Genomic DNA, 23,024 nt, shown 5'->3' with positions numbered 1-23,024 from the left:
GTTATAAATTTATAATAATGATCCGCGCCTATAAGTATTCCAACATCAGTGAGGCAGTCAGAATTTATTTTGTAATCTGCTAGCCTCATGCGGTTTCGTTTAAGATGTCTCGCAGTGCGAGCTAATCCTGTGACCTGCAGGTCTGTAGGAAGTTTATCTACTACTACCGCTTGTATTGGACTAGTAGAAGATCCAAGTCTCACTAATACCTTAACTACTTGGTATTCACGAGGTCCACTATTAGTTAAGAAACCAGAAATATTCAATCTCACACTTTTGGCAGGTTTTAAATTTAACTGCTCTACTAACTGTTGTGTAATGAAGGTTTTCTGTGATCCTTGATCAAAAAGATCTCTAGTGTTAACTCTAGATTTCCTGTTTATTAGTCTAAGTTGAGCTGTAGGCAGAGTGGTATTATTGCCTGACTCAGTGGCAAGTACATTTATTTCTTGATGCACTTTGCAATATTGCACTGTAGTAGAATTCGTGGAATTCTCCCCAGTGGTCATGGATTGGGTAGAAGTTTTTCTACACAAGGTGTAGTGATGTACACCTTGGTTGCACCTATTGCATGAACGTAGTTGCACTACACATTTTTTGGGATCATGAGAGCCCATGCACTTGGTGCACTTGTGTATTTCTTGTAACCGTTTAATCCTAGTATTATAAGTAGGATAAACAGAGCATTGGTAGGTGGCATGTCCTTGATTACAAAACAGACACCTTCTTTCTTTAGTTGACTTGGTCTCTTTAGTAGACAAGTCATTGGTTATCTCAGAAGGAGACACCGAATAAGTACCTACATTACCACTCCTTTTTCCAGTGGATGGAGCAGTCCTAGATTTAAATTTATTAGACTTATTTAAAGTCATTTTTGGTTTGACTGAAGTGTCAACTTGAGATGAGTTACGATGGGAGTTAGTAGAGGAGTTTGAAGCTTTCTCCCCATCCTGGTTGGCTCTTTGTCTTTCGACTAAGGTATTTAGACCTTCTGTGATTTCTTTCAAAGTCAAAAAAGTCTTATTGTACATAGTACACAACTTATCTAAGGTTTCTCTTGGCAATTTTCGCCTAACAACTACTTTGGTCATCCATTCAGCTGACTGAATTTGGACTTTAAGGCTTAAGGCCTTGAGTAAAGACTCTAACTCTAGTCTGAAAGTTTGGAGAGAATCTGTGGAATTATTAGCAGAGGGTAAATCTAGTAATTTTTGAACTAAGACAGTAATAGTTCACTCCGTGTTATCGTAGTTGGTTTTGAGCAATTGAACAGCCAATGTGTAACCATCACTGGTCAGTGTTATATTAGAGATTACTTTCAAGGCTTCATTTCGTAACAAGCCTTGTAAATAAGTGAATTTGGTTGTTTGAGGAATGTTGACTTTAGAGTCTACTGCATCTACGAATTTACTCCAGAAATCATCCCAACTTTCGTTCTCATTACCAGAGAATGTGGGTATATTGATTTGAGGTAATTTGACCTCAGGATCTGTACGTGCAGCAGAAGGTACTGTCAGCTTGTTTTTAGCAATTTGCTTCTTAAAGGGTAGAAGTTTAACCCGTATATCTTCTTCATACTCAGCTAAATCATCTATAACCTCCTCAAGTTCACTACTATCTACAGAAGTTGAGTGAAGTTCTGTCAAATACAGACTCATGTGTTGCTTAATATGGTCAAATTTGCTTTCAGCAACTTGTAGTAAACCTTCTAATTCAAAGTAATCAACAGTTGACTGTGGTGACAGATTTTGGCATTTATTAATCTGTCGGGTCAAATGACCTTTCAGACCGATAAGGGTCCTTTTCATTTTGGTAGCCGTTTCCATTTTGTTGGGTAAAGGCTGATTTGTCAGTAAATATTTGTTACTGAGATAACTGGGATATTGACTCATTCAGTGGAGTTCAATATCAATGAGAATAGCCTAATTTACTTGAATAGACTATAGTTTTACCTACCTAACAAGAGATAGTTAACTATTTTGAGCAGTGCTCGAACTTCACCATTAACTTTCGTCCGGTTAGCTCTTCTATATCACCATTAGATGTAATGGTGATCATTCAGCAATACACAAAATAGATACACACAAAATAATGAGTACAAGATGAAATATTATGGAGACACTCCAATCAGAGTTATCCCAAAGTTTAATCCGACCCTGATAGGGTCAGCACAAATAGTATAATACATACATTACTGACTAGCTTAAGTCTAGTCGTGATAATTCTTTCCTAAGAACTATAAATTTATTTAGTCTGGGCTTGTGCCAAATTCAGCACAATCACAGCCTAAATTCTACCTAATAAGATTGGTAAAGATTATTGTGGTGCAGTAATGTGAATATAATTGTGCTGTATTTTTGGGTTTTTTGTTTTTATAGTTTATAAGTGTGCACTTGCACACACAAGTGAAACAATTATGTACAGTTAAGTTTGGCTTACCAGCCACAGCCGTTTGTGATAATTGATTGTGTTGATCAATTTGTCAACCACATGTAACCTAGACTCACCTGACAGGTGTACACCATCTCTGGCCAGGTTTTGTCTATAAGGTCTGGCTGTAAATTGGATATAAGTGGCATCTAATCTCACTCGTTTTTTCAGCCTGAAATTTATGTACTTAGCAGCTCTCTGGTAGTATTCTGGTGTTACTCCCCAACGATTATCTTGACTTGGTTGGCGAGGTTCCACTAACGTGAATACTACCGAGTTACTGATGAGTTTGAAAGAAGAAATTATGGCTTTAAGGTGCTTGATCACTTCAGCTGGATGACGAGTAGGATGGATGTCATTACCACCTAAGTATATAATGGTTAAATGGTGAGGCCACTCTAACGCAGGTGTTAGTGTGGAATTGTTATAAAAGTTATGAGCTCTTGCTCCTGGTGACCTAAAGATTCTTACCTCAGTATGAGGTATAGGTCTAAGTGTTGTGGCCAAATGACTGTGTCCCACGAGTGCTACCTTTTACATGAGGTGAAAGTAGCAATGAATTGGTGTGACTTAGACTAACCTATGATACGCTGTTGGTAGACACAATTAATTAAAATGGTTAGTCTAGACTACATCACACAAGGATTAGTTATTACTAATGAGTATTTATAATTATAATTTATGTTTATCCGGTTCGAAGGACCATAATGTGGGACATTTGGGGCTTGACTCTATTTATTTAAATATTAATGTAATGAAATCAATTACGAAGGACCACCCACTTTTATAGTAAAGAGGGAAACTAATAAAATGTGATCATTAGAAAATTCCTAGAGGAACCAGTAACTATGGATAAATACTAGAGAATATAATCACTTGTATAATTAATGGGCTGTATATAATTTAATTGAATCAAAGCCTCAAACACCTACATTGGGGGGGTATTACTAGAACTTCATATATGTCTAGGAATTAGTGTGGTTCGTACACCAGTTCATTATGTAATAACCTAATCCTATGACCAATTATAGAATCAATAAAAATTTGTCACCAATAAGAACATAGATTATGAATATTAGAAATTAATGATTATAATAAACACGTGTTAAATCCAGTGAACAGTGATCAATAGTAATAATACAATACAGATAATTTAATTAATGGAATACGGAAAAAGGTCTTAGCTTGAAGACGTTTTCCAAGACATCAGTCATGAATCATCCTCGGAATCTCCTGAACTCATCATGGAACACTGGGAGATGATTAACACGGGAAAGTGACAGCTCAGGGAATTCTTCACACGCAAGCTGTAAATCAAGATATATTATGTAGCAACATATTAGGCTGCAAAATATCTATATTAAAGAAATTGGAAATGGAGAGTGGAAATTGATACTAACATGTTTTTTATTTATGTCACTCGGCGTGACGACAAGCTACCCTGCTGTAACCTATCTCTATTGATGCATCAAAAGGGAATAAGTGTACTTAGCTAATAGGGCACTGTGTAAGTTGAAGCTTGCTGAAGTTCGCGTCCTAGGCTCTAGCGTCGTAATAGCGAACACGTGGCGTTGAGCCTTGCCTAGATGTCGACGCGCTTCTCTGGCCGGTCTCGATGGACTACACGGAACAAATTAACAGGTTCCAGGCTGAATGTCAAGTTAATTCTCGTTGACGATTCACCACAATGTATCCTATGACACTGACACTAGCCAAGTTGCTCAATTCCGCAACTATTCTTCACACCGCACAGTGGCGACTTTCGTCTCTCATCGACGCCTCCACACGCTCTCGGTGCCGTCTCCTCGATTAATGGCGTCTCCCCTGCCCCGCTCCGCGTCCCGCATTGTTACACAAATTATTTACTGTGAATAATATTATTTCTCGCAGTTCCGACTAAAATGCTTGGATAATGACGGGTTTATAATTCAGAGGAGTTAAATATTATTATTTGCTCGTTTTACGATGGTAAACGAGCAATGGAGATGAACTTAATTCTCTCCATGGCATTCACGCATGACGTTAAATTTGTTACCAAATAACAGTTGTAACTAGAAACGCTCTATTTGGCATTATTTGGGAGTCAGGTTATCGGTAAACAATTATCACACAGAACACTGTTGTTTTTAGAGAATCAAACTCAATTCTCTGACACACTGGATATAGATGTGTTTATTATGATGGAATCTGACGCAATACTGGCGTCTGGTGATGTAAGAATTCTAGCATTATTGTACAGATACAATTATTAGTACATGTGAACTCTACGGTTGGTTAATTTTAGTTACTACAGTGATTATTAGATTTAGTAATAATTAATAATAATACAACAGTGTTGTATTAGTGTTGGAAATTTCCAACAAGGATATGGGGTGAGGAGGGATAGGGAGGGTATGGGATGAAGGGGGATGGGGGGACAGGGGGGGGAAGGTGGGAGGTGGGACATGATGGGGATGGGGAAGGGGTGTCAGGGTCAGAATGGGGTGGGGTGGGAGGGAGGGTTGGGTGGGGGCAGGTAGGGTTAGGGGAAGGGAGGGTTGCTATGCAGAGAGGGGTGGTGGTGTTTCCCTCCCCTCTGGTGTTGCTGGGATGCTGGTCTTGGGTTCGCCTCTTGTCTCTGGGACTGTTGTGTTGGGGGCTGCGATTTCCTCGTTTAATCCTCTCTCCCTGCGCTTCCTACTTGCCTCTGCTGCCCTGGCTCTCTCCTTTTTTGTCCTGTCCCTCTGCACGAATACTTGTTTGTATCCCTCCAAATATCTCTTCCCTTCTGTGGCGGTAAAGCGTTGGTGTTCGGCTGTTTGAAAAGCTGGGGGCAGGGCCTCATCACATAACAAAAAAAAAGAGAAGTTTGTCCTTTCGTCTGTGGTAATGTAATGGGAAGATACACAAAACACAAGTATATAAACAATGAAATTTTAATTACTCTAGAAAACAAGACATGAATAATGGCAATCTCATAAAATGCAGGACAAGTCAACAAACAAAACAACATGAATAATCACTGGCAATGAAAAGTTACTCTAAGACAAGTAAGTTATAGTGATAGCAATATAAATAAAATATGTGCGGTGCTGGAATACTGGATTCAAGCTGCCACCTCCCTTAGTACACGAAAGCCAAGGCTTAGTCTACCATCGAGAGATGTCAACTCCATGGAGCACAGAGATATTCTGAGGAGTACGGCGTGCTGCTGCCCAGACGTCGACTCTCGGTGGTGGTGGGAGTGCAGGTGCGGCGAGACACCAGCCAATCAGCAACAGGCAGGCGGAGTATAAGCAGTTTGCTGGTTACGGCGGCTGTAGCAGGTGTCGGGGTGTGCATGGTACGATTTGCTTCCTGGGCAAAACGTTTAGCGATACTGGTGGACGTATCTTCTATATAGTATCTTGTACTTTAAAGACGTAATGATGTAGGGAAGAGCAGGCACAATCTTTCTTGAAAGAGATTATCGTCACAACTCTCCCCCGAAGCCTGCGGTTCTGGAAGAAGTTACGTCTTCATGTGGTGGAGTGATAGTTGGAGTCGCTTCTACTTCATAGACTCTGGAAAGGGCGTCGGCTATGATGTTGTATGAACCCTTGATATAGCGGATCTCCAGGTTGAAATCTTGCAGATATAAAGCCCATCGTAGAAGACGTTGGTTATTGAATTGGGCTTGATGTAAGAAGCGGAGAGGATTGTGGTCTGAGAAGATGGTGGTAGACCTGGCACCTTGTAGGTATGGAGCAAAGTGCTGGAGATTCAGGACGAAGGAGAGTAGCTCCTTCTCGATAGTACTGTAGTTCCTCTGGTGGGGTTTCAACTTGTAGCTGGCAGGTAGAACCTCCTCGCCTCGTTGCTGCATCGAGACACCACCGATGCCGGTACCACTGGCGTCGACATGAAGGACGAAAGGCTTGGTGATATCTGGCGAGGCGAGAATAGGATTAGAACAGAGGAGGAATTTGAGTTGTTCGAAAGCAACGGTTTGCTGCATGGTCCAATTATACCGTTGCTTGGGACTGGTTAAAGTGATTAATGGTGTTGCTACCGTACTAAAATTTCTCACAAACCTACGGTAGTAGGAGGCAAGACTAAGGAAGCGCAGGAGCTGCTTCCTGGTGATAGGCTGTGGATAATGCTGGATGGCTTGAGTGTGTGTGTCTAACGGAGCTAGGCTGCCACTCTCAATTACATGACCCAGATAACGCACTTTACCTTTGGCAAAGGTGGACTTGCCCAGGTTGATGGTAAGGCCGGCTGTCAGGAGCTTGGCGAACTGTCGTCGCAGCTGGAGCAGATGTTCGCTCCAGGTGTTGGATGCTACGACGATATCATCCAAATAGGCGTACGTGTTATCCAAGCCCTGGATGACGCGGTTGACAGCTCTCTGAAAGGTGGCCGGGGCATTACATAGTCCGAAAGGAAGGCGTTCATACCTGAAAAGTCCAAAGGGAGTGATAAAGGCAGATATTTCTTTGGCTCGCTCTGTTAGACACACTTGGTAATATCCCTTAAGCAAGTCCACTTGGGACAAGTACTGGGCATTACCAATGGCGTCAAGAATGTCATCTATCCTTGGCAAGGGGTATGCATCCTTGACAGTCACATTATTTAATTTCCGGTAATCCGTACACAGTCTCACCTTACCTTGGGGTTTTGGCACCAAGATACAGGGTGAGGCCCAGGGGGACTCACAAGGTGTAGCCAGTCCATGATCCAAGAGGTACTGCACCTCAGCACGCATGACTTCCTTCTTGCTAGGGCTGATTCGGTAGAAGGGTTGACGAATCGGCCGGGTGTCAGGGAGCAGTTGGATGTCGTGCTGGGTAATATTACACTCTTGTGGATCATCTCGGAACAACTCCTGATGTTCTTTGAAGATCTTGATGAGAGGTGCACTATGATTGTCCTGAAAATAATTGTGAAGATCAGTTAGGATTTCCGAATTGGAAAGCGCTGACTCCGTGTCAGTGCTTTCGGGAGGAGAAGCAGGGAAGGTCTCACTGTGGATGTATGGCTCTTTAAAGGAAGAGTAGTTTATCATGACAGTGGGAGGAGTACCATTATATAGCTTCAGGAGGTTGACGTGGCACAACTGGGTCTTCCGCCGCCTATCTGGAGTCTCTAGACGTAGTTGTGGTTGTTTCTGCACTCCTTGATGCGGTAGGGTCCTGAAAACCTGTTTTGTAAAGGAGAACCTGGGATAGGGAAATAAGCAAGCACGAAGTCTCCCGGTTTAAATTTCCTTACTTTGCTGGTCTGGTCGTAATGAGTCTTCATCCTCTCCTGTGCTTTCAATAGATTATCTTGGGCAAAACTGTGGACTCTCTCTAGAATGTGTTGCAGGTTTTGAAGAACCTTGGGCACATTCTGATGCTCACTGAAGGTGGCATCACGTAGAGTCTTTGAAAGCTTTAAGACGAGTACGGCACTTACGCCCACAGAGCATCTCATAAGGAGTTACTCCTAGAGACTCATTGGGAAGACTTCTAAAGATACACATTATCAGGTCAATTTGCTTATCCCAATCCGTAGAGGTTTCATTACAAAACTTCTTCAGGAGTGCTTTAATAGTCTGATGACTACGCTCAAGAGAACCCTGTGAAGCAGGATGATAGGAGCTGGACAATACCTGTTTGATGTTGAACTCTTCCAGTGTCCTCTTGAAGAGATCACTGGTGAAGTTGGTGCCACAGTCGCTCTGAACCTCCCTTGGAAATCCATACTGGGTGAAGATCTTCAATAAGTGTTTCACAACCGTAGCAGCCGTAATGTTCTTTACTGGAACTGCTATGGGGAATCTGGTGGTAGGACACAGGATGGTTAAGATATATGCGTTACCTGAACTGGTCCAAGGTAAAGGACCAACACAGTCTATAATAAGTCTGTGGAAAGGTTCCGCAGGCACCTGTATGGGAGTCAGTGGTGCTCTGGGGATAGAGATGTTCGGTTTACCTGCCATCTGACATGTATGACACTGTTTGACGCTATTTACCATACCTGGCCAGTAGTAGTCTTGACGGATTCCGTGGTAGGTCTTGTTAAATCCGTAGTGGGAGAGTGCTCCGTGGGCCAGGTGTAGAATAGTGGGCCGCAGGCTGGCAGGAATCACTAGTTGTTCGACGTTGGCCTAATCGTCCTCCTCCTTCAGTTTACTGGGTCTATATCTGCGGTAGAGCAACTCGTTCTCTAGGAAGAACCCAGGAATACTGTCAGGTTGAGTCTCAGCCTGAAAAATAATGGTGTCAAGGTAAGATCTTCCCTCTGTAACTTACGGAACTCCAACTTGGTCAGATTCGGGGTAGTTTCTGAGGGCTATGCGGGACAGCGGTAGCAGTAGAGTCAGCTGGCTGTGGTCGTGTAGCTTGTGCACGGGTGGTCACTAAAACCGGAGGAGAAACTTCATCACTCTCTTGAACCTTTGCTGGAACATACTCAACGATGGGATTATCCATTACAGAGGTACACACCTGGGGTTTGTCCATGACGATCAGGTTGGTCGGTTGCAGGTCTTCTGCCAAGTCGTTGCCCAGGAGAAGTTGCACTCCAGGCATGGGAAAAGGCTTTTCCCTGATGGTGACTTGGACTTCTCCGGTCACGAAGGGACAATCCAGGTGGACTCTGGCTAGAGGATAAGGAGTGGTAGCAGTGAGGTCAGTGATGAAGACAGTTTCTCCGGTGTAGGCGATATTGGGCACAGCTGTTTTCAAAATAATTGATTGAAGAGCCGCTGTGTCCCTCAAGATCTTCAGTTTGAAACGTCCCTCCGGATTTGAACCGTTGGTAGAGACAGTTCCAGTATACAGGTGTTTACTGAAAAGAGAAAGATCATTACCATGAACACCAACATTCATCACAGGCTTACTGGACTTAGGAGGAGTCTGTTTGGGTTTAGGTGATTCGGAATTTCCTTTGTATTGAGACTTACCACATTTATCTATGGTATGTCCATAGATAAATAGATAGAATACTTACAGTACAATTGCGAGCCAGCTTGATCGGTACTCACTTTCTCGTAACTGTACCAAGACTTCTTACTGGAAGATGGTTCTGGTGTCAGCCGGTGGATGAGGCTGTAAGTGTCAGCCGACTTAGCACACTTTAGGTAGTCGGTTTCTTCTTTATCTGCTAAATATAGGCGGACAGGAGGCGGCACACGCCTCAAGAATTCTTCAACTAACATGAGGTTTACGAGTTCTGCAAAAGTAGATACATGTGCTGCTTCCAGCCATTTCATAAAATATCTCCTTTTGGTATTAGCAAATTCGAGAAAGGTAGTGGTACTTGCCTTCAGGTGGTCACGGAATTTCCTTCGATAACTTTCGGTGGAGAGAAGGTAGGCGTCCAACACTGCTTGTTTCAGAATCTGGTAGTCATTCTCAGTCGCCAAAGTACTGAGTGTAACTGCAGCTCTACCTGTAAGATGTACTTTGAGAAGGGTTGCCCATTGGTCGGCAGGCCAACTAAGTTGATTAGCAAGGGTTTCAAAGGTGGTGAAAAACACGTCAACTTCTGTTTCTACGAATGGTGGCATTAACTTACTTGCATGTGATATATTGAAACTGACAGGAAGATTGGCAGTATCTTGCTGGCGTTGAGCGAGGTGTGTAGTTTCCAACGCGAATTCTCGTTGACGACATTCCATAGCCAGAGCTGCTTGTTGTTTGTCATGTTCGCGTTGCATCTCCAATTGGCGTTGTTTTGTTTCCAGCTGTATTCGTTCACGTTCACGGAGTATTGCAATCTCACGTTCTTGTTCTTCTTTTCGTATGGCAGCTGCTTCCCTTTGTTGCTCGAGGGCTTCTCTTTGCATGGCAGCTGCTTCCCTTTGCTGCTCTCGTTCGATCTTGGCCAGCTCTAGTTTGAGTTTCAGAGTTGCCAAATCAGTTTTATCTGCAATAAAGTAAGTTTCGTGAGTTTCAGAGTCTATCTTACCTTTCTCTAAGAGATGATCCAGTAACAGGTTATGTATTTCATTTTTGTTGGCTTGGTAGGGAACTTCTAGTTGATACTCTTCTTCTTGAGAACAGGTGCAGTTTGCATGAAGGGGTAACCCTCCCGATGACTGCACCAGGACAGATGTAAGGAGACGCGTTGAAGGTGAGGAGGAGAAGAAAGTCAAAAGCGGTAGATGTGATGGGCCGTAGAGAGAGGAGTGGCGACGAAAACAGAGGCGAACGTTAGAGGGAGACTCCCCGCACCGGGGGGCAGGGAATCGTGGTCACGGCGGCAGCTGATCCAGGCACGACGTAACCGTGTGCGCAAGATGGGAACTAATACTTCTCCGGAAACTTGCGTATCGGAAAGCGCAAGCAGTACGCTTCCCAAATCACCCACAGGTCGGCGGGCAGCCGACCATCAGGCAGTACCCTCGGCTGAGACATCCTATCCGGCACCCTATAAACAAACACCTTCTTAGACGATACCCAGATAGTGGACGAGCACCACGGGATCGGAAGCACCCGGGCATCCCAATAAGGGCCCAACTCCGGACCCTCACAGGGAACGACCCCAGCAGACGGGACTAGGTAACCACCAGACCGGGGCAATGAAGGAGGGGGAACAGCAGGGGATGCAGGCGCGGCAGCGACCCCACCACAGGGCACAAGAGCCGAGGCCCCCCAGCGCACATCTCTCCGCAACATCACGACGAGGTCCCGATCATCAGGGACAACCCCCCACTGTGGGGATCCAACAGCAGGGGACACAGGAAGGTGGACACAGGTAGCAACTTCGGAGCCCCGCACAGCACCATCATCCACGGCGGGGGACGCCAGCTGAGCACCATACTCCCCCACCTCCTCCCTAGGCACACCACGAAGGGGAGACACTCCGAGCCCGCCGTGAACGCTTCGAGACAGGCCGCACCACACCACTCCCAGCAGGCCCTGCCGCAGGCACGGCCACAATCGTCACATCCACACAGGCCACACCCGCACCGTCCGAAGAGTCCACAGAGGCCACATCACCCACACTGTCCACATCAGCCAGGGAAACAGCCTCAGAGCACCGACGCGCACGCTTCTGCAAAGGAATGGAAAGAGCAGAACTACAGTCGTTAACACACACAGGCACGGCAGGCACCTCACCCTGCCGAAGCACCCCCTCCAAAACAGCAGAACCCGCGTCCCCGGGAGCCGGTACTACATCCACAGGCGGGGGTGGGACATGAACCTCCACCGGGACACCCGTCACTACACGCAGCGCAGACGACGCCCCGTCACCCGCACACACCGGCTCAACAACCCCAGGGGCCACAGCAGTCACCTGACGTGTCGCACGGGCCAGAGAACTCGCCTCAACAGGCGGAGCAGCAGACAGGCAGTCAGGCGCCTCAGGCACAGCACCCACGCCGTCCGAACGCAACAGGGGCGGAAAATCCTCCGCACGAAGAACATGCACCCGACCAGTTGCTCCCACGTCGCACGCCGCAGCCAGATGACCTTCGTGACCACACCGATAACAGGTGCGCGGTTGACCCCGGTACTGGCAGCGGAGCGTGTAACCCAACACGGACATCGACGACGGTACACTACACTTCAACGACATCGTCAGGGTGCGGGAGCCGTCAAGCATACCAACACAGTGCCCGGCAATGACCTTATTCCATCGAACACTTAACACAGCCCCAAACCGTTCGAAACAGGAGGTTAAAAAGTCGTCCTGAAATTCGAAGGGGGCAACGTGCACTATCACAGACGTCAAGGTGACACTGAGATTCACTACCTTAACGGAGCCAGCAGTACCAGGGAGAGGGTAAACACGCCCCTCACACCGCTCGAGAAACGCCTGAAAGGCAGCCTGGAGGCGGAACTTGACTACAGCACGGTTGCCCTGAAGCAGCTGGATGCCCACCAGGTCCGACAGCTCCACATGCAGCACGTCCACCAGGGCGACACCAACCAATGGATGGTCCACCGGCACCGTAAACGCCAGACCAGCTGACAGCGTCCTCGTCAGTGGAGGGCGAGACGTCCCCATGGCTAAGCAAACGTCACCCCGTCAGTGGCAAACCACCACCAGCAGGGCAAACAAGCGATCACCCAACGTAAACACTAGCCAGAAGCGGAGAGACCTCAGGAACGTCCGACCTGGCCGGCGGTCACCACGCAACTCTTAGTTGATACTCATGTGCAAGAGTTTGTAATTCAGTCCTCTTGGCACGACTTAAAGTCCCAATTTCACCTGCTGGATCTGTACGGAAAGCTTGGAGACGAAACATGGTGAAATTAGCAAATAAATGCACAACGAATATACTGTTGTGATACGGTGAATGTCAGAAACAGGACAACGTGGCAACTGGTACCTATCCTGTGGAATCGTTAACAATTAATGTTAATTTCAAGATGATACATGATTAATAAATCAAGGTCGCAGGAAATCTTGTACCCGGTACTCATGTAAGAGGATAAGGGCAAGAAAATCCTACTAAACAAGCGAAACTGAGTTTCTAAAACAAATGAAACAGTTAATTGCCTCAAAAGTGAATTAGGTAGTCCAAGAATGTAGGCATACCTTGCCGAGTCTCTATAGGACATGAGCAAGTTTTTCCCACTGAAATTAATATGATACAGAATTAGCGAACCTTTGTGCTCTGAAAAAGAAGGCTAATTCCCTACCAATGTAAATATCATCATCTCTGACCGACGTGTAGGGGTGCGAGGTGTCAACTGGTGACGAGAACTGCTGCTGAGGTCCCAATTCAGCAAGTAAAGTTCGTGCGAGAGGAACTATGGCCCTCTTTATCCTCCTACCGTCAGATTGCAGAAGATTAGGTGCACTTGACCCGGGGACAGACCACAGTACCAGGGTACCAATATGATGATCTGCCGAAAATATGAGAAATATCCAAGGGACAAAAGATGGTAAACACGAGTAATAACACGGAGGGAGAGATGACCAATTAAAAGAATGACTGAGGCCTACAGTCACCACGTAATCCAAAGTTGTCTTACCTTCACCATATGCTACTCTCGGAATGCACAATACACACAGCACCATATGAAAATAAAATTGAATATTGAAAATAGTGAAAAGCTACGTTACCAAAGCCAAATACGCTTACCACAAATTTACAATTTGGCACCAGTACCTGAGTGAAGCTCCGTGGACAGGCCCCCATGTAATGTGATGGTAAAGCGTTGGTGTTCGGCTGTTTCAAAAGCTGGGGGCAGGGCCTCGTCACATAACAGAAAAAATGAGAAGTTTGTCCTTTCGTCTGTGGTAAGGTAATGGGAAGACACAAAACGCAAGTATATAAACAATGAAATTTTAATTATTCTAGAAAACAAGACATGAATAAAGGCAATCTCATAAAATGCAGGACAAGTCAACAAACAAAACAACATGAATAATCACTGGCAATGAAAAGTTACTCTAAGACAAGTAAGTTATAGTGATAGCAATATAAATAAAATATTTGCGGTGCTGGAATACTGGCTTCAAGCTGCCACCTCCCTTAGTACACGAAAGCCAAGGCTTAGTCTACCAGCGAGAGATGTCAACTCCATGGAGCACAGAGATATTCTGAGGAGTACGGCGTGCTGCTGCCCAGACGTCGACTCTCGGTGGTGGTGGGAGTGCAGGTGCGGCGAGACACCAGCCAATCAGCAACAGGCAGGCGGAGTATAAGCAGTTTGCTGGTTACGGCGGCTGTAGCAGGTGTCGGGGTGTGCATGGTACGATTTGCTTCCTGGGCAAAACGTTTGGCGATACTGGTGGACGTATCTTCTATATAGTATCTTGTACTTTAAAGACGTAATGATGTAGGGAAGAGCAGGCTCAATCTCTCTTGAAAGAGATTATCGTCACACTTCAAACTCTCTCACTTCTCTCCCAAGTGAGAGAGAGGCCATGAGGCCAAACACATGGTCTCTGGCCGTAGGCTAGTAGGGACTACCAGCTGGTCGACGTTAGCCCAATCGTCTTCTTCCTTTAACTTTCTAGGTCTTAATCTACGATAGAAGATATGATTATCTAAGAAAAGCCCAGGGATAGAATCTGATTGAGACTGGGCCTGAAAGAATACAGGTGTTAGGGATAGATCTTTTCTCTGCAACTTACGGAACTCCACCAAGTTGAGATTCGGTGGGAGGCCCTAAGAACTTGAGGGAAAGCTTGAGCTTCTGGCTGCGGTCGAGTGGCTTTGGCACGAGTCGTCAACATGACTGGCTGGGAATTGTCCTCTGAATCGTTGGTCGAATGAACCTCCTTTGCAACGTATTTCATAACAGGGTTTTCCATGGAAGAGTCAAATACCTGTGGTTTGACACTGATGATGAGGGTCGTGGGATGTTGATCTTCTGCCAAGTCGTTGCCCAGGAGTAGTTGAATTCCTATCCTGGGGAAAGTATTCTCCCTGATGGTGACTTGGACTTCACCACGAATGAACGAGCAATCCAGGTGGACTCTAGCGAGAGGGTATGGAATGGTTGCAGTGAGGTGAGTGATGAGGACGGTTTCTCCAGTGTAGGGGACGTTGGGTGCAGCTGTTTTGAGGAGTATCGATTGTAGAGCAGCTGTGTTCCTCAAGATGTTCACTTGTATCCTTCCCTCCGAATCTCCACCGCTGGCAGAGACAGTTCCGGGGTTAGGTGTCCGTGGAAGTGAGAAAAATCAGAAGGGGCACATGAATATTCATAAATGGTTTATGAGGTTGAGGAGGAGGTGGTTGGGCTTGTGGGCCTCACTGCTGGACTTACAGTGAGGATTAATACACGTTTTTATGGAATGCCCATACACGTTGCAGTATCCGCAGTATAAGGAGTAGTCCACATCAGAACTCACTATAGCAGGACTGGACCAAGATGACGTACTGGGAGATGTGTCTGATGACGATCGGTGAATTAGTCTATAGGTGTCATCCAGCTGTGCACACTTAGTAAGGTCGGTCTCTCCTTTGTCTGAAAGGTAGCGACGTATAGGAGTAGGAACACGACGAAGGAATTCTTCCATCAAGATGAGGTTGAGATCTGCAAAGGTGTTGATTTGGGCTAATTCCAGCCACTTCATGAGATATCTTTTTTTATTTTAAGCGAATTCTAAATACGTAGTAGCACTAGACTTAATGTTGTTCCTAAATCTACGTATGTAACTCTTCTGATAGAAGGTAGCATCAAGCACTACCTGTTTCAACACAAGATAGTCAGTCTCTGTAGCTAGAGAGCTGAGGATCAAGGTAGCTCTACCTGTCAAATGAGATTTGAGAAGTACAGACCACTGATCCTGAGGTCAGCTGAGTTGATTAACTAGAGCCTCAAATGAGGTAAATAATGCATCCACCTCAGTTTCTACAAAAGGCGGCATTAACGGCGGATGAGTGACGTGGGAGGTTTCAAAGACAAGCTCTTGATGTCGGAGCTCTAGTCTCTCTTGGTCACGTTCACGTTCCAATGCAACTCGTTGTTCAGCGATTTGGAGTTTAAGTTCAAGTTGTTCTTTTTGGAGGGCTGCTTCTGCTTCCCGTTCTCCTACCTGAAGAGCTTCCTTCTGTCGTTCACGTTCAATGTTGGCTAACTATATCTTCAACTTTATGACTGTCAGGGCGACCTTATCTGCAATTAAATATTGTTCGTGCACCGTCGATGTGAATCGGTCGTTGTCTACCAGGAAATCTAGAATCATATTATGGATGTCAGTTTTAGTGGCTCCATGAGGACGAAAAAAGTATAATTCAATAGTGAGAGTCAGCAGTTCCGCCTTAGTAGCACGGATCAGGGTTCCTACTTCATCTTCTGGGTTATGACGGAATGCTGCGAGTTTAAATTTTGTGAATGAATTAAAGACAAGCAAAATATAGAGAATCTTCTTCTACAAGTGAACCAATGTACGAGTTGGTAGATTGACAAAATGACGTGGCAAGACTGTCAACTTTAACTATCCTGTGTGGAATTACAATTATAATAAGGTAAGATAAGATTATAAGAATTAAATGGAGAAATTAAATCATGAACAGTGAAACAAAATGTTTCGAGGCAGTGCAAAGGGATGTAAGAATTTCTATACCCGGTACTTTACAAATGACAATGATAAGGGCAAGAGGTGTCCTATTAAGACTTGGTAATACTTAGAGTTACAATTCTTTGTTCTCTGGGAAAGAATGGTAAACTCCCTACCTGGGTAAGTATTATGATCTCTGACCTTAAGGGAGTTATGCGTAGGGGTGCAGAGTGTCAGTATTGACAAGGACTGCTGTACGGGTCCCAAATGTACAGTGAAGTCCTAGATGCGAAAGGAACTAAAGTCCAGTACGTCTTCCTACATTTGGAATGTAATGATTTGAGCGTAATAGCTCGGAGACAGACCAAATTACCAGAGTACTCGAGGGGTTGATCTGTCTGAGTGAGAAACTCTTCTGTAGGGACGAGAATAAGGTGGAAAACACAGGATATAGCAAAGATTATTAGACAACAAACCATTACGAGTATGAATTTGCGCATAAAACACCTATGTAATCTAAAGTCAACCTAACAGTCATAAATTGCTACACCTGAAATGTATAAAGTATTAGGTACACAGATAGATATATTAGACGAGGAGGGGGAGTAGCCATATATGTTAGGGACAATTTGAAATGTAGTCTCAAAGAGGAAATCAAAACTGAGCCACACACAAAAACTATTTGGATAGAATTATACGAAAAAGCAAATAATATTATAATAGGAGTTATATATAGGCCACCAAATTTAGACAGAATGGAAGCAAAGCATCTATGGGATGAAATATCTAGGGCATCTAGATCTAACTGTATTTACGTCATGGGTGACTTTAATTTTAGTGGAATAAACTGGTTGAACAAAACAGGGAATAGTGAAGCAGAAGATTTTCTAGAATTAATTGACGATTGCTTTTTTACGCAACACATTAAGGAACCAACGCAGGAAAATAATATTTTAGATTTAGTGTTAACTAACAGGGAAACACAAATTAATGACATCGAAATAGGGAGTGAGCTAGGGAACAGTGATCACAAAGAAATCAGATTTAGCATAGAATGGAATAGACCTGTAGGAGAAAATTCTGTTAAAATGCCAGATTTTCGAAAAGCTGATTTTAATAGCCTAAGAATTTTTTTGGGTCACATTGATTGGAAAGTCTTGGGTATGGGGTGTGGGCCGGTCTTGGAGCGAGACATGAACCCAGCGATAGGTGACTTAAATGGGGATTTCGATGTGGATTCAATATATAACTTATTTAAGAATATTCTAAACAAAGCACAGGAACGTAGTATGCCATACAAATTGAATAGATCGAATACTAATGACCGAAAGTGGATAACAAAGAATTTGAAGAACCTTATAGGTAAAAAGAGAGCTTGGTACAAACGGATTAAAAATGGGGAGGTCACTTTAGAACAGGAATTCGTACAACTGGTTAGAAATGTTAAAAAAGAGATAAGGAAAGCAAAAAGAAACTATGAAGTTCGCATAGCAGGGCAAGCAAAGACAAATCCTAAAGGGTTTTTTCAGTTATATCGTACTAAGACTAGGGAAAGGATAGGTCCATTAAAAACTGAGACCGGTCAAATAACAGATAGTGATGAAGAGATGAGTAGTATTTTTAATAAATATTTTGTATTTGTATTTACTAAAGAGGAACTTAACAATATGCCTTCAGCCGAACAAGTCTGTGTGGGTGGGGACGAGGACAGGTTGACGAGTTTAGCAGTTACCAGGGAGGATGTTCTTAAACAAATAGTAAAACTCAAACCAAGCAAATCCCCAGGGCAGGATGAAGTGTTTGCCAGGGTGCTTAAAGAATGCAAAGAGGAGCTTTGTGACCCACTGTCAACCATATTTAATAAATCAATAGAGTCAGGCAGAGTGCCAGAGTTTTGGAAAGTTGCTAATGTGATACCAGTTTTTAAAAAAGGAGATAGATCACTTGCGTCTAACTATCGACCAATTAGCCTAACGTCTATTGTGGCAAAGTTACTCGAATCTATAATAGCAAATAAAATTCGTCTTCATCTTGAAAATCATAAATTAATAATTGAGTCGCAACATGGTTTTATAAATGGCCGTTCATGTTTAACAAATTTGTTATCTTTTTATTCTAGCATTGTTGAGGCAGTTGATAGTGGTAAGTATTGCGATGTTGTGTACCTTGACTTTAGCAAAGCTTTTGATACAGTGCCACATGAAAGACTGATTAAAAAGATAGAGTCTCATGGTATTGGGGGTGCTATATTAAGCTGGATTAGGGCATGGCTATACCAAAGGATACAGAGAGTTAGTATAAATGGAGTCAAGTCAGAGTGGGAAAATGTTGTAAGTGGGGTGCCGCAGGGCTCTGTCCTGGGACCTCTGTTGTTTATCATATATATAAATGATTTAGATTCAGGTTTGAATAGCAACATTTGCAAATTTGCCGATGATACAAAAATCGGTAAAGAAATTAATTCGGAGGAGGACTCACTATCATATCAAGTTGATCTAGATAGGGTTTTGAAATGGTCGAAGGATTTGCAGATGCAGTTTAATGCTGATAAATGTAAAGTTCTGAGGTTAGGTAATGATGATAGGGTTTCAAGATACGAGCTAGATGGTGTTGAGATTGCGAGGTCGAATTGCGAACGGGATCTGGGAGTTATGATTAGTAAGAATTTAAAACAAAAGGATCAATGGATAAATGTTTGTAATAAGGCAAATCGGACACTTGGATTTATTAATCGCAGTGTTAGTAACAAGACACCTGGTGTGGTTCTCAAGCTATATCTTGCTCTAGTTAGGCCCCATTTAGATTATGCAGTTCAGTTTTGGTCGCCATATTATAGAATGGATATAAATTTACTTGAACGTGTCCAGCGTAGGATGACTAAGTTAATTCCCCATATTAGAAATCTTTCATATGAAGAAAGATTAACAAAGTTTAAGTTGCATTCACTGGAAAGGCGAAGAGTTAGCGGTGATATGATAGAGGTTTACAAGTGGGTGAATGGACATAACAAAGGGGATATTAATAGGGTATTAAAAGTATCCCAAAGTAAAAGTACCTTCCCAACCATGTTAAAGACTGTACCTATCTCAACCAGTTTAAGTTAAAAGCGAAGCTATACCTAATAAATTCCCTGTAACCTACCTTACCCTTCTATTGTCAACCAATGTCTGTTTTTATTCTTTAAAGAGCGCTGTTTGTCGACATAATTGTATTTGTGCTGCTTTTTCATCTATGTTTTCATTTCTTGTTTTCATTCTACTCATTATGCTCAATTAGTATTAAGCTTGTCATTTAAGTTTATCATGCCCGAAACGCTTTGCGTAATAGTGGCTTTAGGCATTGTATGTACTAGCTATACCTATAAGTTAAACAATCCTTGTAAATATTCATTGTATGTATGTACCTTACCTAAATAAAATTGTATTGTATTGTATTGTATTGTATTGTATATCAACACAAGACAGAACACGAAACAATGGGTATAAATTGGATAAGTTCAGATTTAGGAATGACTTGGGTAAATACTGGTTCAGTAACAGGGTTGTTGATTTGTGGAACCAATTGCCGCGTAACATTGTGGAGGTGGGGTCCCTCGATTGTTTCAAGCATGGGTTGGACATGTATATGAGTGGGATTGGGTGGTAATAAATAGGAGCTGCCTCGTATGGGCTAATAGGCCTTCTGCAGTTGCCTTTGTTCTTATGTTCTTATTCCAGCATAGTTGAGGCAGTTGATAGTGGTAAGGATTGTGATGTTGTGTACCTTGACTTAGCAAAGCTTTTGATACAGTGCCACATGAAAGACTAATTAAAAAAATAGAAGCTCATGGTATTGGGGGTGCTATATTAAGTTGGATTAGGGTATGGCTATTCCAAAGGAAACAGAGAGTTAGTATAAATGGGGTTAAGTCAGAGTGGGATAATGTTGTTAGTGGAGTACCTCTGGGTTCTTTCCTGGGACCTCTGTTGTTTATAATATATATAAATGATTTAGCTTCAGGTTTGAGTAGCAACATCTGCAAATTTGCAGATGATACAAAAATCGGTAGGGAAATCAACACGAAAGAAGACTCACTATCACTTCAAGTTGATCAAAATAGGGTTTTAGAATGGTCAAAAGATTGGCAGATGCAGTTTAATGCTGATAAATGTAGAGTTTTGAGGATGGGTAATGATGATAGAGTTACAAGATACGAGCTAGATCGTGTTGAGATTGCGAAAGGGATCTGGGAGTTATAATTAGTAAGAATTTAAAACAAAAGAATCAGTGCATGAATGTTACATAAGAACATAAGAACAAAGGTAACTGCAGAAGGCCTATTGGCCCATACGAGGCAGCTCCTATCTATAACCACCCAATCCCACTTATATACTTGTCCAACCCGTGCTTGAAACAATCGAGGGACCCCACCTCCACCACGTTACGTGGCAATTGGTTCCACAAATCAACAACCCTGTACTGAACCAGTATTTACCCAAGTCTTTCCTAAATCTAAACTTATCCAATTTATACCCATTGTTTCGTGTTCTGTCTTCTGTTGATATTTTTAATACCCTATTAATATCCCCCTATTATGTCCATTCGTCCACTTGTAAACCTCTATCATGTCACCCCTAACTCTTCGCCTTTCCAGTGAATGCAACTTAAGCTTTGTTAATCTTTCTTCATATGAAAGATTTCTAATTTGGGGAATTAACTTAGTCGTCCTAAAAATGTTTTTAATAAGGCGAATAGGACACTGGGATTTATTAATCGAAGCATTAGTAACATGACACCTGGTGTGGTTCTTCAGCTATATCGTGCTCTGGTTAGGCCCCATTTAGATTATGCAGTTCAGTTTTGGTCGCCGTACTATAGAATGGATATAAATTCACTTGAACGTGTCCAGCGTAGGATGACAAAGTTAATTCCCCAAATTAGAGGTCTTTCATATGAAGAAAGATTAATAAATCCTAAATTGCATTCACTGGAAAGACGAAGAGTTAGGGGTGACATGATAGAAGTCTACAAGTGGATGAATGGACATAACAAACGGGATATTAATAGGGTATTAAAAATATCAACTCAAGACAACACGAAACAATGGGTATAAATTGTATAAGTTTAGATTTAGGAAAGACTTGGGTAAATACTGGTTGAGTAACAGGGTTGTTGATTTGTGGAACCAATTAGCGCGTAACATGGTGGAGGTAGGAGTCCCTCGATTGTTTCAAGCGCGGGTTGGACATGTATATGAGTGGGATTGGGTGGTTATAGATAGGAGCTGCCTCGTATGGGCCAATAGGCCTTCTGCACTTACCTTTGTTCTTATATTCTTATGTACCAAACACACTAAAAAAAAAAAAGAGTTCTGAAAACAAACATGTGTTAAAGTCAAGTAACACAACTTTAAATAAAGGATCTAGGAGCATTACCTGACCCAGACTCCTAGAACAGGCCGCCACGTTAATGTGACGAGAATATGGAATAGAACATAAGAACAAAGGTAACTGCAGAAGGCCTATTGGCCCATACGAGGCAGCTCCTATTTATAACCACCCAATCCTACTCATATACATGTCCAACCCACCTTGAAACAATCGAAGGACCCCACCTCCACCACGTTATGCGGCAATTGGTTCCACAAATCAACAACCCTGTTAGTGAACCAGTATTTACCCAAGTCTTTCCTAAATCTAAACTTATCCAATTTATACCCATTGTTTCGTGTTCTGTTTTGTGTTGATACTTTTAATACTCGCGCTCCCTGGCAGTAGGCTGGCCTTGACCCCCAAGTGAGCCGTTCGTGCGGGCCTACTGCGCGTCAGCACTAAAATGTTTATAATCTTTTCGGGCTGCTGAGCTTAATTTTCGCGGTATGTATTTAAATTTGGTATCAATGTGTTTGCGAGAGAATGCTCTAGAGGAATAGAGCATTTGTGGGACCTCTGTTGTTTATAATATATATAAATGATTTAGATTCAGGTTTGAGTAGCAACATTTGCAAATTTGCCGATGATACGAAAATCGGTAGGGAAATTAATTCGGAGGAGGACTCACTATCACTTCAAGTTGATCTAGATAGGGTTTTGAAATGGTCAAAGGATTGGCAGATGCAGTTTAATGCTGATAAATGTAAAGTTCTGAGGTTAGGTAATGATGATAGAGTTACAAGATACGAGCTGGATGGTGTTGTGATTGCGAAGTCGGATTGCGAAAGGGATCTGGGAGTTATGATTAGTAAGAATTTAAAACAAAAGGATCAATGCATAAATGTTCGTAATAAGGCAAATCGGACACTTGGATTTATTAATCGCAGCGTTAGTAACAAGACACCTGGTGTGGTTCTCAAGCTATATCTTGCTCTAGTTAGGCCCCATTTAGATTATGCAGTTCAGTTTTGGTCGCCATATTATAGAATGGATATAAATTCACTTGAACGTGTCCAGCGTAGGATGACTAAGTTAATTCCCCAAATTAGAAATCTTTCATATGAAGAAAGATTAACAAAGCTTAAGTTGCATTCACTGGAAAGGCGAAGAGTTAGGGGTGACATGATAGAGGTTTACAAGTGGATGAATGGACATAACCGGGGGGGATATTAATAGGGTATTAAAAGTATCAACACAGGACAGAACACGAAACAATGGGTATAAATTGGATAAGTTTAGATTTAGGAAAGACTTGGGTAAATA

This window comes from Procambarus clarkii, chromosome 77 (genome assembly GCF_040958095.1).
Source record: "Procambarus clarkii isolate CNS0578487 chromosome 77, FALCON_Pclarkii_2.0, whole genome shotgun sequence".
Taxonomy (NCBI): Eukaryota; Metazoa; Arthropoda; class Malacostraca; order Decapoda; family Cambaridae; genus Procambarus; species Procambarus clarkii.
Note: the sequence above shows the minus strand (reverse complement) of the source record.